Raw genomic sequence first — 10,460 nt, 5'->3', positions numbered from 1 at the left:
TATTAAATCAATTCAATCCCCCGCACTGTTAGAAACAGGTGATTCTCTCCCCCAAATTTTTTTTGACCCACCGCCAATATTTTCGCCCGTGTTCTGATTTATTACTTAGAATTGAGTTAACTAACATTCAGCCAATTGCAAGGTGAATCATCTCTCGGGTGCGTCTGCCGTGAGCTTCAAATATCCTGTTGCTCTCACAATTTCTTTCATTCATTCATTTCTTTGCTCTTTGGCAGTCTGAGGTAAAATGCACCCCAGAAAAAGCAGAGTATGATTACGTTGTTTTTTCAAACACACACTGTAAGTATGTGTTACATTTATAACGCATATCGTGATGACACAAATCACACAATTAAATTTCCATGTTATGACTTAACCTACTGTAACATCTGGATGCAAGCAATGTGATCATGCAATGTGACAAAAGACAATAGAACCCGTTAAGAACCTTGTCACATCGCGCCGGATACAGTGTGTTAAATGCTCTACTACTTGTTACTTTGGATAAAATTGTCTGCTAAATAAGATGCATTGTGGTGCTCGCATCCAGAGGAGAATTATTCTTTCCCAATAAAGCAAATTTGTTTTGCTTCGAATACTTATCTTGTCATACTTTATCAGATTTTAGTACTTTAATTCATTGCCCTGCCTTTGAGAATCACATCACCTGACAGCTGCCCTCACCCCCAATTTTAAAAAGGCTGCTAGGACCCTGGACACAATTTCGCCTAATTACTCTTCGCAGGCAGCTTGACTGACAGGCGATCTGACCAATCGTAATGCAGAATTTGCCATTTTGTCCGACAAACAAATTAGACAAGAGAGTAGATTAACTTCAGTGGGCTCAGAAAATGGTGTGTACTGACATCTTTCCACGGTTTAAATAAATGTTCTTTCTTATTGTTTCTGATGTTCATTCATGTTTATTTCATGCTATAAGTACATATGAAAAGAGCGGTTCACGTGCCACTTTAACTTAGGCACTAAAGTGATCTATCACAACACTTTAAAGAGCCAACAAATGGTATTTATTGATTTAAAAAAAAAGTTAAGACCTTGTTTAATATCAGAATTAACTGTCTCTGTCTTGTCTGTTGGTGTGTTGTCAGTGTCCTCTTTGTTCTGAAATGTAGTGGGAACATGATGTGTGGCTTGAGAGTGCCATGGCTTGTCAGACATAGCAGCAGTAACTAAAGTGGGTCAATTAGGCCTTTGTAGGGTGTAATGGAAATGTAACATAACAAATAGTGTACTTATCACTCCCATGGACAAATTAAGTTGTACTGTAGTTGCTAGTGTCACATTATAGACTTAACATTATCTATGAGTTACTGTAATATAATGTGCATTAATGAGAACATGGGAGTGAAAAAGGCAATTCTGTGTCATATTTGCAGACTAGTTAAAAAAACAAAAGAGCTAAAGCAGTGGCCTGACGTTTATTTCAGCATAATAGTATTACATCATTGTGTTGTCTGAAATCCCTCAAGAGATGAATCAGAAGATATATTTGCATTCAATGACACATGTCCAATAAGGATGGGCATTTACAGCTGAGAAATTTTATTCAAAGCAGCTCACAGAAGTGTTTAGACATTCACGGTCAGGTTGCTCTGGCTCTAAAACTTAATGTATACAGGTCTGTGATTTAAATATTACGCAGATACCTTAGATATTTATGCAAGTTTTTACAAGAGTAAGACAACAATTTTGTGAATTCACTAAATTTTGTTTGTGTCTTAATGGTAATTTCTATTTTCAGCTTGTTCGAAACAAACACAAAGCTGTCATGGGTTCTTTAAATGCAAGTTTTGTCCAGAATATGTCAATTGTTCATCCAGAATACTTTTTCATCACTGGATTTTCAGGTATACCATACAGCAGTTATTACTATATTTTTCTATTTATCTCGTATTTTATTGCTGTAATTGGGAACTCTGTAGTCCTCCTCATTATTGCTCTGGAACGAAGTCTGCACAGTCCAAAGTACATTGGTGTGTTTAACTTGGCCTTGGCTGATATTGGTGAAACTAATGCATTGATTCCTAACATGATGAATATTTTTTTTCTGACTCACACTACATGTCCTACAATGCTTGCTTGTCAAACATGTTTTTTGTGAACCTCTTCGTTACTCTGCAAAGTGTCACTCTTGTTATTCTGGCAATTGATCGCTACATTGCAATTTGTTTCCCATTAAGATATCATGCCATACTGAATAATACTGTCATGTCTTTAGTGTTTATAGTATTATGGACATTTGCCACTTCTTTGGTGGCCCTAGCAGCGTCGTTGATGACCAGACTTTCATTCTGTAAAACTAATGTGGTAGATAATTATTATTGTGATTATGCACCAGTGTTGGAGATGGCATGCAACGACAAAAGCATTAATATGTTTATAACAAACCTCATACTAGCTTTGTTCCTTGTAGCACCAGTGATTATTATTGTCCTGTCATATATGGGTATTTTTTTTGCCTTGATTAAAATTACAACTTGGGATAGACGTTTAAAAGCATTGAAGACCTGTGTTTCTCACCTTTTGTTGGTTATATCTTTCTTTCTTCCTGTCATATGCATTTTTATTGCTTCATTAATTACTTCTCTTACTCCAAATGCCAGAGTCATCAGTGCATCTCTTTCATTGTCTCTTCCACCAATGTTAAATCCCATTATTTATGTTTTAAACACAGCTGAAATCAGAGTCTTAATTCGAAAACTGCTTAACAACAGAACTGTGCCAATTAGAAAGATCATTTCAAAATGATTGTAATGATTATTTGTGTTAATCCATTATTATGAATTATATTATCTATATGAAAAATGAAATATATGTTTTCATTAATGTTTTTAGATTCATTATGTTGAAGAAAAAAATGTATAAGCAGACAAATAGTTAAATTCATTCTGTTACACTTCATGTAGTGGGCGTTTGAGACATTGTTGGTGAACAGCAGTGAGATGCCATTTATTTTTTAAATGTGCATGAACTGTGTTCTTAATTACTAACCCCTAGACAAAACAACAAAATTGCTAAAACTGCTAAAATACAAGCCATTTGAATGCATTTTTGTGAGCAGTCAGTATTATGCTGACATATTTCATGTTACCCTGGTTTCATCCATCCAAATGCTGTTATGTGTCATGTTTGTTCATATGTTCATATCATTCATATGCAAACCAAGGCTCCGTTTTCACATGAGTATGTCTGAGATCTGCTTCATTCTCTCTGTTACTGCGTCTGAACTTATTTCTGTATTTATTGTACAATAAAGAATAAAAGATAAACATGAACTAAGATATTAAATTATTGATGCAATACTAGATAAAATCATATGTGACCCTGGACCACAAAACCAGTCTTAAGTCGCTGGGGTATATTTGTAGCAATAGCCAAAAATACATTGCATGGGTCAAAATTTTTTATTTTTCTTTTATGCCAAAAATCATTAAGAAATTACGTAAAGTTCATGTTCCATGAAGATTTTTTGTAAAATTCCAACTGTAAACATATCAAAATGTAATTTTTGATTTGTAATATGCATTGTTAAGAACCTAATTTGGACAACTTTAAAGGTGATTTTCTCAGTCTTTTTGATTTTTTTTTGCATCCTCAGATTTCTGATTTCAAATAGATGTATCTCAGCCAAATATTGTCCTATCCTAACAAACCATACATCAATAGAAAGCTTATTTATTGCTTTCATATGATGTATAAATCTCAGTTTTGTCAAATTTAACCTTATGACTGGTTTTGTGGTCCAGGGTCACATATGTGAATATTTAGTTTGGCTCATGTCCCATTAGATTACATGGAGAGGGCGGGGATTCTGACCTATACTGCAGCCAGCCACCTGGGGGCGATCGAAAACTTTTGGCTTCACTTTTCGAGACTCATGCGGCACACTTGCAAGCAACACTCCAAATGTCATGATTCATCATTAATAATATCATGCAATGCACTTTTTCAACAGTTGTGACGCCCCTGGTCTCAACCCCTATTGATTACAAATCTAACAATTCAATCATGCAACCAATGCATGCATCTGACATCAGAAAGCCATCTTAAAATATGAAAAATTAAAAGAAAGGAATTGTAGCTTTACTCTATTTAGGCATTGCATGGCTTTATTTCCTATGTCATCATCTTATCATACTGTAGCTGCATTCTGTCATGTATCTGGTCTATCCTGTCTTCATGTACTCTTGCACCACACTTCATGGACTTCATTCCCCACAAGCCACTGCTCTAATCACTGCATTCACCTGCTCTCACTTTACTGATTACTGCTCACAGCTGCACCTCATCACACTGTCTGCATTTAAGCCACTCACACACACAGCCATCTTGCGAAGTCTTACCGTTCCCTATGGTCGTAATTCCGAGCGTTTTCCCTTGTGTTGGTTTCTCTGTGTATGACTCTGGACTGTGTACCCCGTTGACGATTCCTGCTACCTGCCATTGCGACCATTGCCTGTGTATCGAACTGTTTCCTGGATTTCCTACGTTGTTCCTGTTTTCCTGGTGATTATTCCTGCCTGTTGACTATTCTCAATAAATGCTGCAATTGGATCCGCACGTCTCAGTCTGACTCCCTGTGACAGAAGACTTCGCCACTACAAGGATCCAGCAGCTATTGTGGAGTTATCCGGTTCCAGCATGAATCTAACGGTGCAGATCATGCTTCTCAAGCAGGGTGAGCGGACTATTGAGGATTATGCTATGGCCTTCATTGAATTGGCTAATCGGTCTACAATGGATGATCACTGCCTGATGATTTTCTTCCGTGGAGGACTCTTAGAGCCATTGGCTTCCCTCATGCCAATGTTTGAACCGGGCTGGACGTTGCAATCTTATATGGATCTTGCTCTTTCGTTGTGTGGCTCTCCTTTTACTGTGGGAATTGTGGAGGAGGACCATCTTCCCACAGTAAGTTCCAGCTCAGAGCCACAGCCTAAGATGTCTGCTAGTCCAGAGCCTGTTCGCAAAATGGCTGCCACGCCAAGTCCCCGGCCAAGATGGCCGCCAAACCTGAGTCTGCACCTAAGATGGCTACCGTCAAATCAGAGTCCCCGCCGCCAGAGCGCCCTCCAGTGACTGCGCCGCCAGAGCGCCCTCCAGTGACTGCGCCGCCAGAGCGCCCCTCCAGTGACCGCTCGCTCAGAGCCTGCTCTTCCAGAGTCTCCGCTGGAGACGCCCAGCCCTCCTGAATCTCCGCTGGGGTCGTCCAGTTCTCCAGAGCCCGCTCCTCAAGAGCGTTTTCCAGAGCCCGCTTCTCAAGAGCGTCGTCCAGAGCCCAGCCTTCCAGAGCCTCCGCTGGTTCCGCCCAGCCTTCCAGAGACTCCGCTGGTTCCGCCCAGCCTTCCAGAGCCTCCGCTGGTTCCGCCCAGCCTTCCAGAGACTCCGCTGGTTCCGCCCAGCCTTCCAGAGACTCCGCTGGTTCCGCCCAGCCTTCCAGAGACTCCGCTGGTTCCGCCCAGTCTTCCAGAGCCTCCGCTGGTTCCGCCCAGCCTTCCAGAGCCTCCGCTGGTTCCGCCCAGCCTTCCAGAGACTCCGTTGGTTCCATCCAGTCGTCCTGAGATTCCTGTCTGCCCGGTTCTGGTCACGGAGCTCATGCATGGACTGTTCCCACCCACCCTCCCTGCTGCTCCAGTCCCGCCACCTCTGTCTCCTGACAGTCCCTCTGCTCACCCACATCCCACCTTCGGTGCAGAGGACTTGCCGTGGGACTGCCAGTCTCCATCGGTGTCCAGACTGAGGGATCCCTCACCATCACCTCCAGTCTCAGAGTCCTGGACTCCACCTCGGCCCTCCGACCCTGCGGCTCCACCCCGGCTCTGTGCTCCCTCGTCTCCGTTGTCGGCCGTCGGCCCACCAGCTCCTCCGGGCTCCGTCGTCTCTCCGGCTCCGCCCCGGTCAGTCGTCGCCCCACCTTCGCCTCTGGACTCTACTCCTCCGGCTGCGCCTCGTCACTCCGTCCTGCCGGCTCTGTGGACCTCCTCCCTCCCGTGGGCACAGCCTCGATCCTCTGTCACTCCGGCTCCGCTGCGTCCCTCCGGACCTCCATCTCCGCCGGGGTCGCCAGAGCCTTGGGTTCCGCCTTGGCCCTCCAGATCCTCGGTGTCACCTAGGACCATCGACTCTCCGGTTCCGCCTCGGGCTCCACCGGCTCCACCTCCGTCGGTCGGCCCCATGCAGGAGCCAACCCTTCCTCCGCCATGGCTTCTCCCTCCGTCGGCTCCGCCTCAGTTCGTGGTTCCAGTACCCCTACATGGACCTGGCCCTCCATCCCTCCCCCTGTTCCGCCTCCGCTCCACCACCCTCCAGGTTGTATTAGGTGGTTAGAGCGTCTGGAAGCCGCTCCTTGGGGAGGGGCTCTGTCATGTATCTGGTCTATCCTGTCTTCATGTACTCTTGCACCACACTTCATGGACTTCATTCCCCACAAGCCACTGCTCTAATCACTGCATTCACCTGCTCTCACTTTACTGATTACTGCTCACAGCTGCACCTCATCACACTGTCTGCATTTAAGCCACTCACACACACAGCCACCTTGCGAAGTCTTACCGTTCCCTATGGTCGTAATTCCGAGCGTTTTCCCTTGTGTTGGTTTCTCTGTGTATGACTCTGGACTGTGTACCCCGTTGACGATTCCTGCTACCTGCCATTGCGACCATTGCCTGTGTATCGAACTGTTTCCTGGATTTCCTACGTTGTTCCTGGTGATTATTCCTGCCTGTTGACTATTCTCAATAAATGCTGCAATTGGATCCGCACGTCTCAGTCTGACTCCCTGTGACACATGCATACTACAACACAATGCTGTGTGATTATGCACTTTGTTGTTTATGGTGAGAGAATTCACAAGAGTGCAGAATTCACCCTTCACAAGTTTTGACAAGCGATCTGATCAATCACAACACCGAATCCACCATTTTCAAACCCATAAGACCTTCGTTCATCTTTGGAACACAAATTAAAATAATTAAGATGAAACCGAGAAATCATAGACAGCTAAGGTCCTACCACATTAAATTATTTAGATGTATCTTAATTTGTGTTCAGTGAAGTATGGTCTGTAGAACCCTTTCTTTATATCGGCAAGAGGGACCAGCTCAATCGTGTTCTTCTTAGTACTGTGATCTCCGTGTGCAAGACGTGAGCACCGTCAGCCTTCACTGAGGTGAACTGGATGTTAGACAGACTGCGGAGTGTTAGACAGACTCTCAGAGACCATGCAAGCGGGACCAAAGGAACCACAGACGTACCTTAGAACCACTCACTGCTGCCAGCTGGTAATAGAGGAAGATGTGAGTCATACAGTACTGCTGCGTAGAGTGGGGACAGATGCAGGGGGGTGCCCTCTGCAACAAGCAGACTGGAGTACTGTGGCCGGCTAGACGCAGCAGCTGTCCACTAGGGCAGGATGTATTTGATTGCCCCGTCTGCTTCTGTGCATTGGGACATTGTTCGACCCAAAGAATGCGTAGTGACCTTTGTCCCTCACAGCGTGAGATTGGTCACTGTATGCAGTTCTTGTAGAACTGCTGGGTCGTGACCACTCTTGTGCATGTCCTTGAGCACTTTGGACCTGAAGCAACGCCATAGCATGCAAAGCTCATTGGAACAATATTTTTTTTTCGTATTTATTTGGTACCACTGTGTTTACTGATTTTAATATGTTTTAAAATTAAACTTTGTGTAAGATATTTGTTATTTTACATTGGGCCTAAATCATGGTGTATTTTTATTAATTTTGTTATTAAATGAATCATTCTATGTTTAAAATAAGTGAGTTTGTCACACTGTTTTGTTGTTGTCAATTCAGTCAATTAACGGCAAATTGTTGCTAAACAATTGCTGTGAAAAGTGAAAGTAAAATGTGTACGGGCATTTACAAGCTATTTACAAGTGAAGAAAAGCGAGGGAAATAGAGGGAAAACAAACAAACTACATTTGCCATGTTGTCATTCAAGGTTCAAGGTTTAAAGTTTATTATAAGCCCAAAGGGTTGTTGGTGCAGCATAAAATTTGGGGAATAAAATAATGTCCGTACCGATTGCTTTTAAGTTTAGGCATACTATAACTTATGCCCAAAGGAAGCATTTTAAACTCATGAAACAGTGGATGAGTGCAATCTGCAAGAATAGACAATTCTTATCCTTAGTCAGCAAACTAACAATAACAGTATTATCTGCAAATTTTAAAATGAACCTATCAGTGTATTTACTTACACAATCTTCAGTATATAAAATATAAATCAAGAATGAGAGAACACACCCTTGAGGAGAACCTGTAGGGTTTCAGAAAATGTGCTTACTCTCACTCTCTGCATTCTATTACTTGAAAAATCTAATAACCATCCCACTATCTTTAATTCTAGTTTAAATTCTGAAATTAATTGCTTTATTAAAACATGGGGGTGGATAGTATTAAAGGGGTCCTATTATGCTCTTTTACAAAGTCTTTATTTTGCTTTGGGGGTGTACTTGAACATGCTGTCATGCTTGGTGGTTTGAAAAACGCATAATTTTTCACATAATTTACATTATTACAATAGCTTTCTCCCCAGGCTGGCACAAACGGCTTGATTAGTTCCAGGTTCCACCTTCCAAAAAACCAAATGTATTGTGATTGGTCAGAAGTCCCACTGCGTTGTGATTGGCAAACAGCGTAGACCACGTTCCGCCCTGCCGCGCCCCTTCCCAAAGCAGCAAACTAGATTAAAGTGATTCTTACGTTTTAAATATGGATATTTTTCTTACAAAAACACATCGAATCGCTAAAGGAAGCTTTTACCGACCGCCCCCGGCACTTTTTCATTATGGATTGACTTGTTTGGGACTGATGGAGAGAAACACGCGTGCACGGATGATCACTAGTCAATGTTCGTGTTTACATCAGCCGCGACTCTGCGTGTGTTTGAAACCTCTATACCGCACGTCAATGGCACCGCTCCAGCATGGATTCCGGAGCAGTTCATAGACTCTTTAGTTAAAGCTGAGACGACCTGCGGCTCGCTGAAGCATCCCAGAAGCGGCTGTGCATAATGCATGCTAAAGTTAGGCGAATCTCCAACCGGCTAACTAATTGAATTTCTGTAGGCAGGATACCGCGTTGTGACATCATTGCATGCGGAAAACAAACGCTGTAGTCCAAATGAGCCGTTCGTTGTAGTTCTTGAAAAGGGACTTTTTTAAAAACTAAATATCTCCCTTTGGAGTGGACTTTGAGATTTGTAACTTTGTAGATGTTTTTTATGCCCAAACATACACACCATACACTGGCTAAAGTTCAAAAAGTGAAAAAGCATAATAGCACCCCTTTAAAGGCTAAAGAAAATCTACAAAAAGCAATCTAACATGGGTTTTGCTTCCCTTAAGATATTTCATAATCATGTTTAACAGGGTAGATGAGGCATCCTCAACTCCCCTTCTGGCCTGGTAAGCAAACTGCAGCGGATCTAAAAGGTTTTGAGTTTTTAATAAAAGTTCATCCCTGACACAGCTTGGTAAACTTAGGACCTATGTCCTCTGCCAGGTAAGCTTCCTAAGTCTTTTTCTTCACAGGAATGCCCCTGGGTAGTTTAATGCTGGACCTTCCAGGCCTCCTCACTGAGAATCCCACCCTTAGCTTCCAGCCCTCTCTAAGTGGACGAGGGTATCAAGGGTTCCCTTCCGGGAACTCGAGCCGCGTCATGGAACGCTATGGGGAACGCCATTGGCGGGCAGCACTCTGAATCATGTCTTACAACCAATGAAATGACGGGAGTGACGTCACAGGCGCGGTGACGTCATCGACCGGGAAGTATAAAGCGCGTGCGTTTGACGCCCGCGGCAGCTTTTGTCATTCAGCGAGAGCGCTCTGTGTCTGTGTCTGTCCCGGTCATACTGCTGTTTTTTCGTGCCAGTTTGCATGGCTTTTATTTGAGTAGTATGACCTCTTAAATGCAACCTAGGGGGAAAGAAAAGTTTAGAAACTAAGGCGGTACAAGCAGCCACATAGATAGTGTGTCCCTCCCTGCCAAACCTTCATTGTTGGTGGGGATACACACAGTCTATGTGTGGTCTGCTTGAGTGTAGAGCACGCACAGTCAGCCCTCGAAAAGGCTGACTGTCCACAGTATGAGCGTAAAAATCTCCACTGCGGGTGCTCCACGGAAAGCTCTCTTCGAGGAGGGAGCCTTCGCCAGCGTTTCTCGCGGGTCTGGCCCCGCTTAGCTAAATAAGCAATATGAGCCGCAGAAAAGCAAACGTTCTGCTTCCTGCGGACTAAGTCAGCACTTCCAAACGGAGCTTTCTGTCCTTCCCGATCTACATTGAGTTTTTTAGATCTAGGAAAAACTAGAAAGTAAAGATGACGCCGCGGGTTGGACAGACGCTATCAGCTATCTGTCGCCCAGTCTGGCATCATCCTTGAAAGCTCCGTCTTTGCTCTTCAGGCCGCCTAATAAA

At 43.5% G+C, this 10,460-nt stretch overlaps 1 pseudogene; it reads left to right on the top strand.

Moving 5' to 3' along the window:
- Positions 1–1,789: 1,789 nt before the first annotated feature.
- LOC141284560 (olfactory receptor 52E8-like) lies at positions 1,790–2,769 on the top strand (annotated as a pseudogene).
- The last annotated feature ends 7,691 nt before the right edge of the window (positions 2,770–10,460 follow it).

Source organism: Garra rufa, chromosome 14 (genome assembly GCF_049309525.1).
Source record: "Garra rufa chromosome 14, GarRuf1.0, whole genome shotgun sequence".
In the NCBI taxonomy this organism is placed as follows: Eukaryota; Metazoa; Chordata; class Actinopteri; order Cypriniformes; family Cyprinidae; genus Garra; species Garra rufa.
Note: the sequence above shows the minus strand (reverse complement) of the source record. Positions and strands in the feature narration are given on the sequence as shown.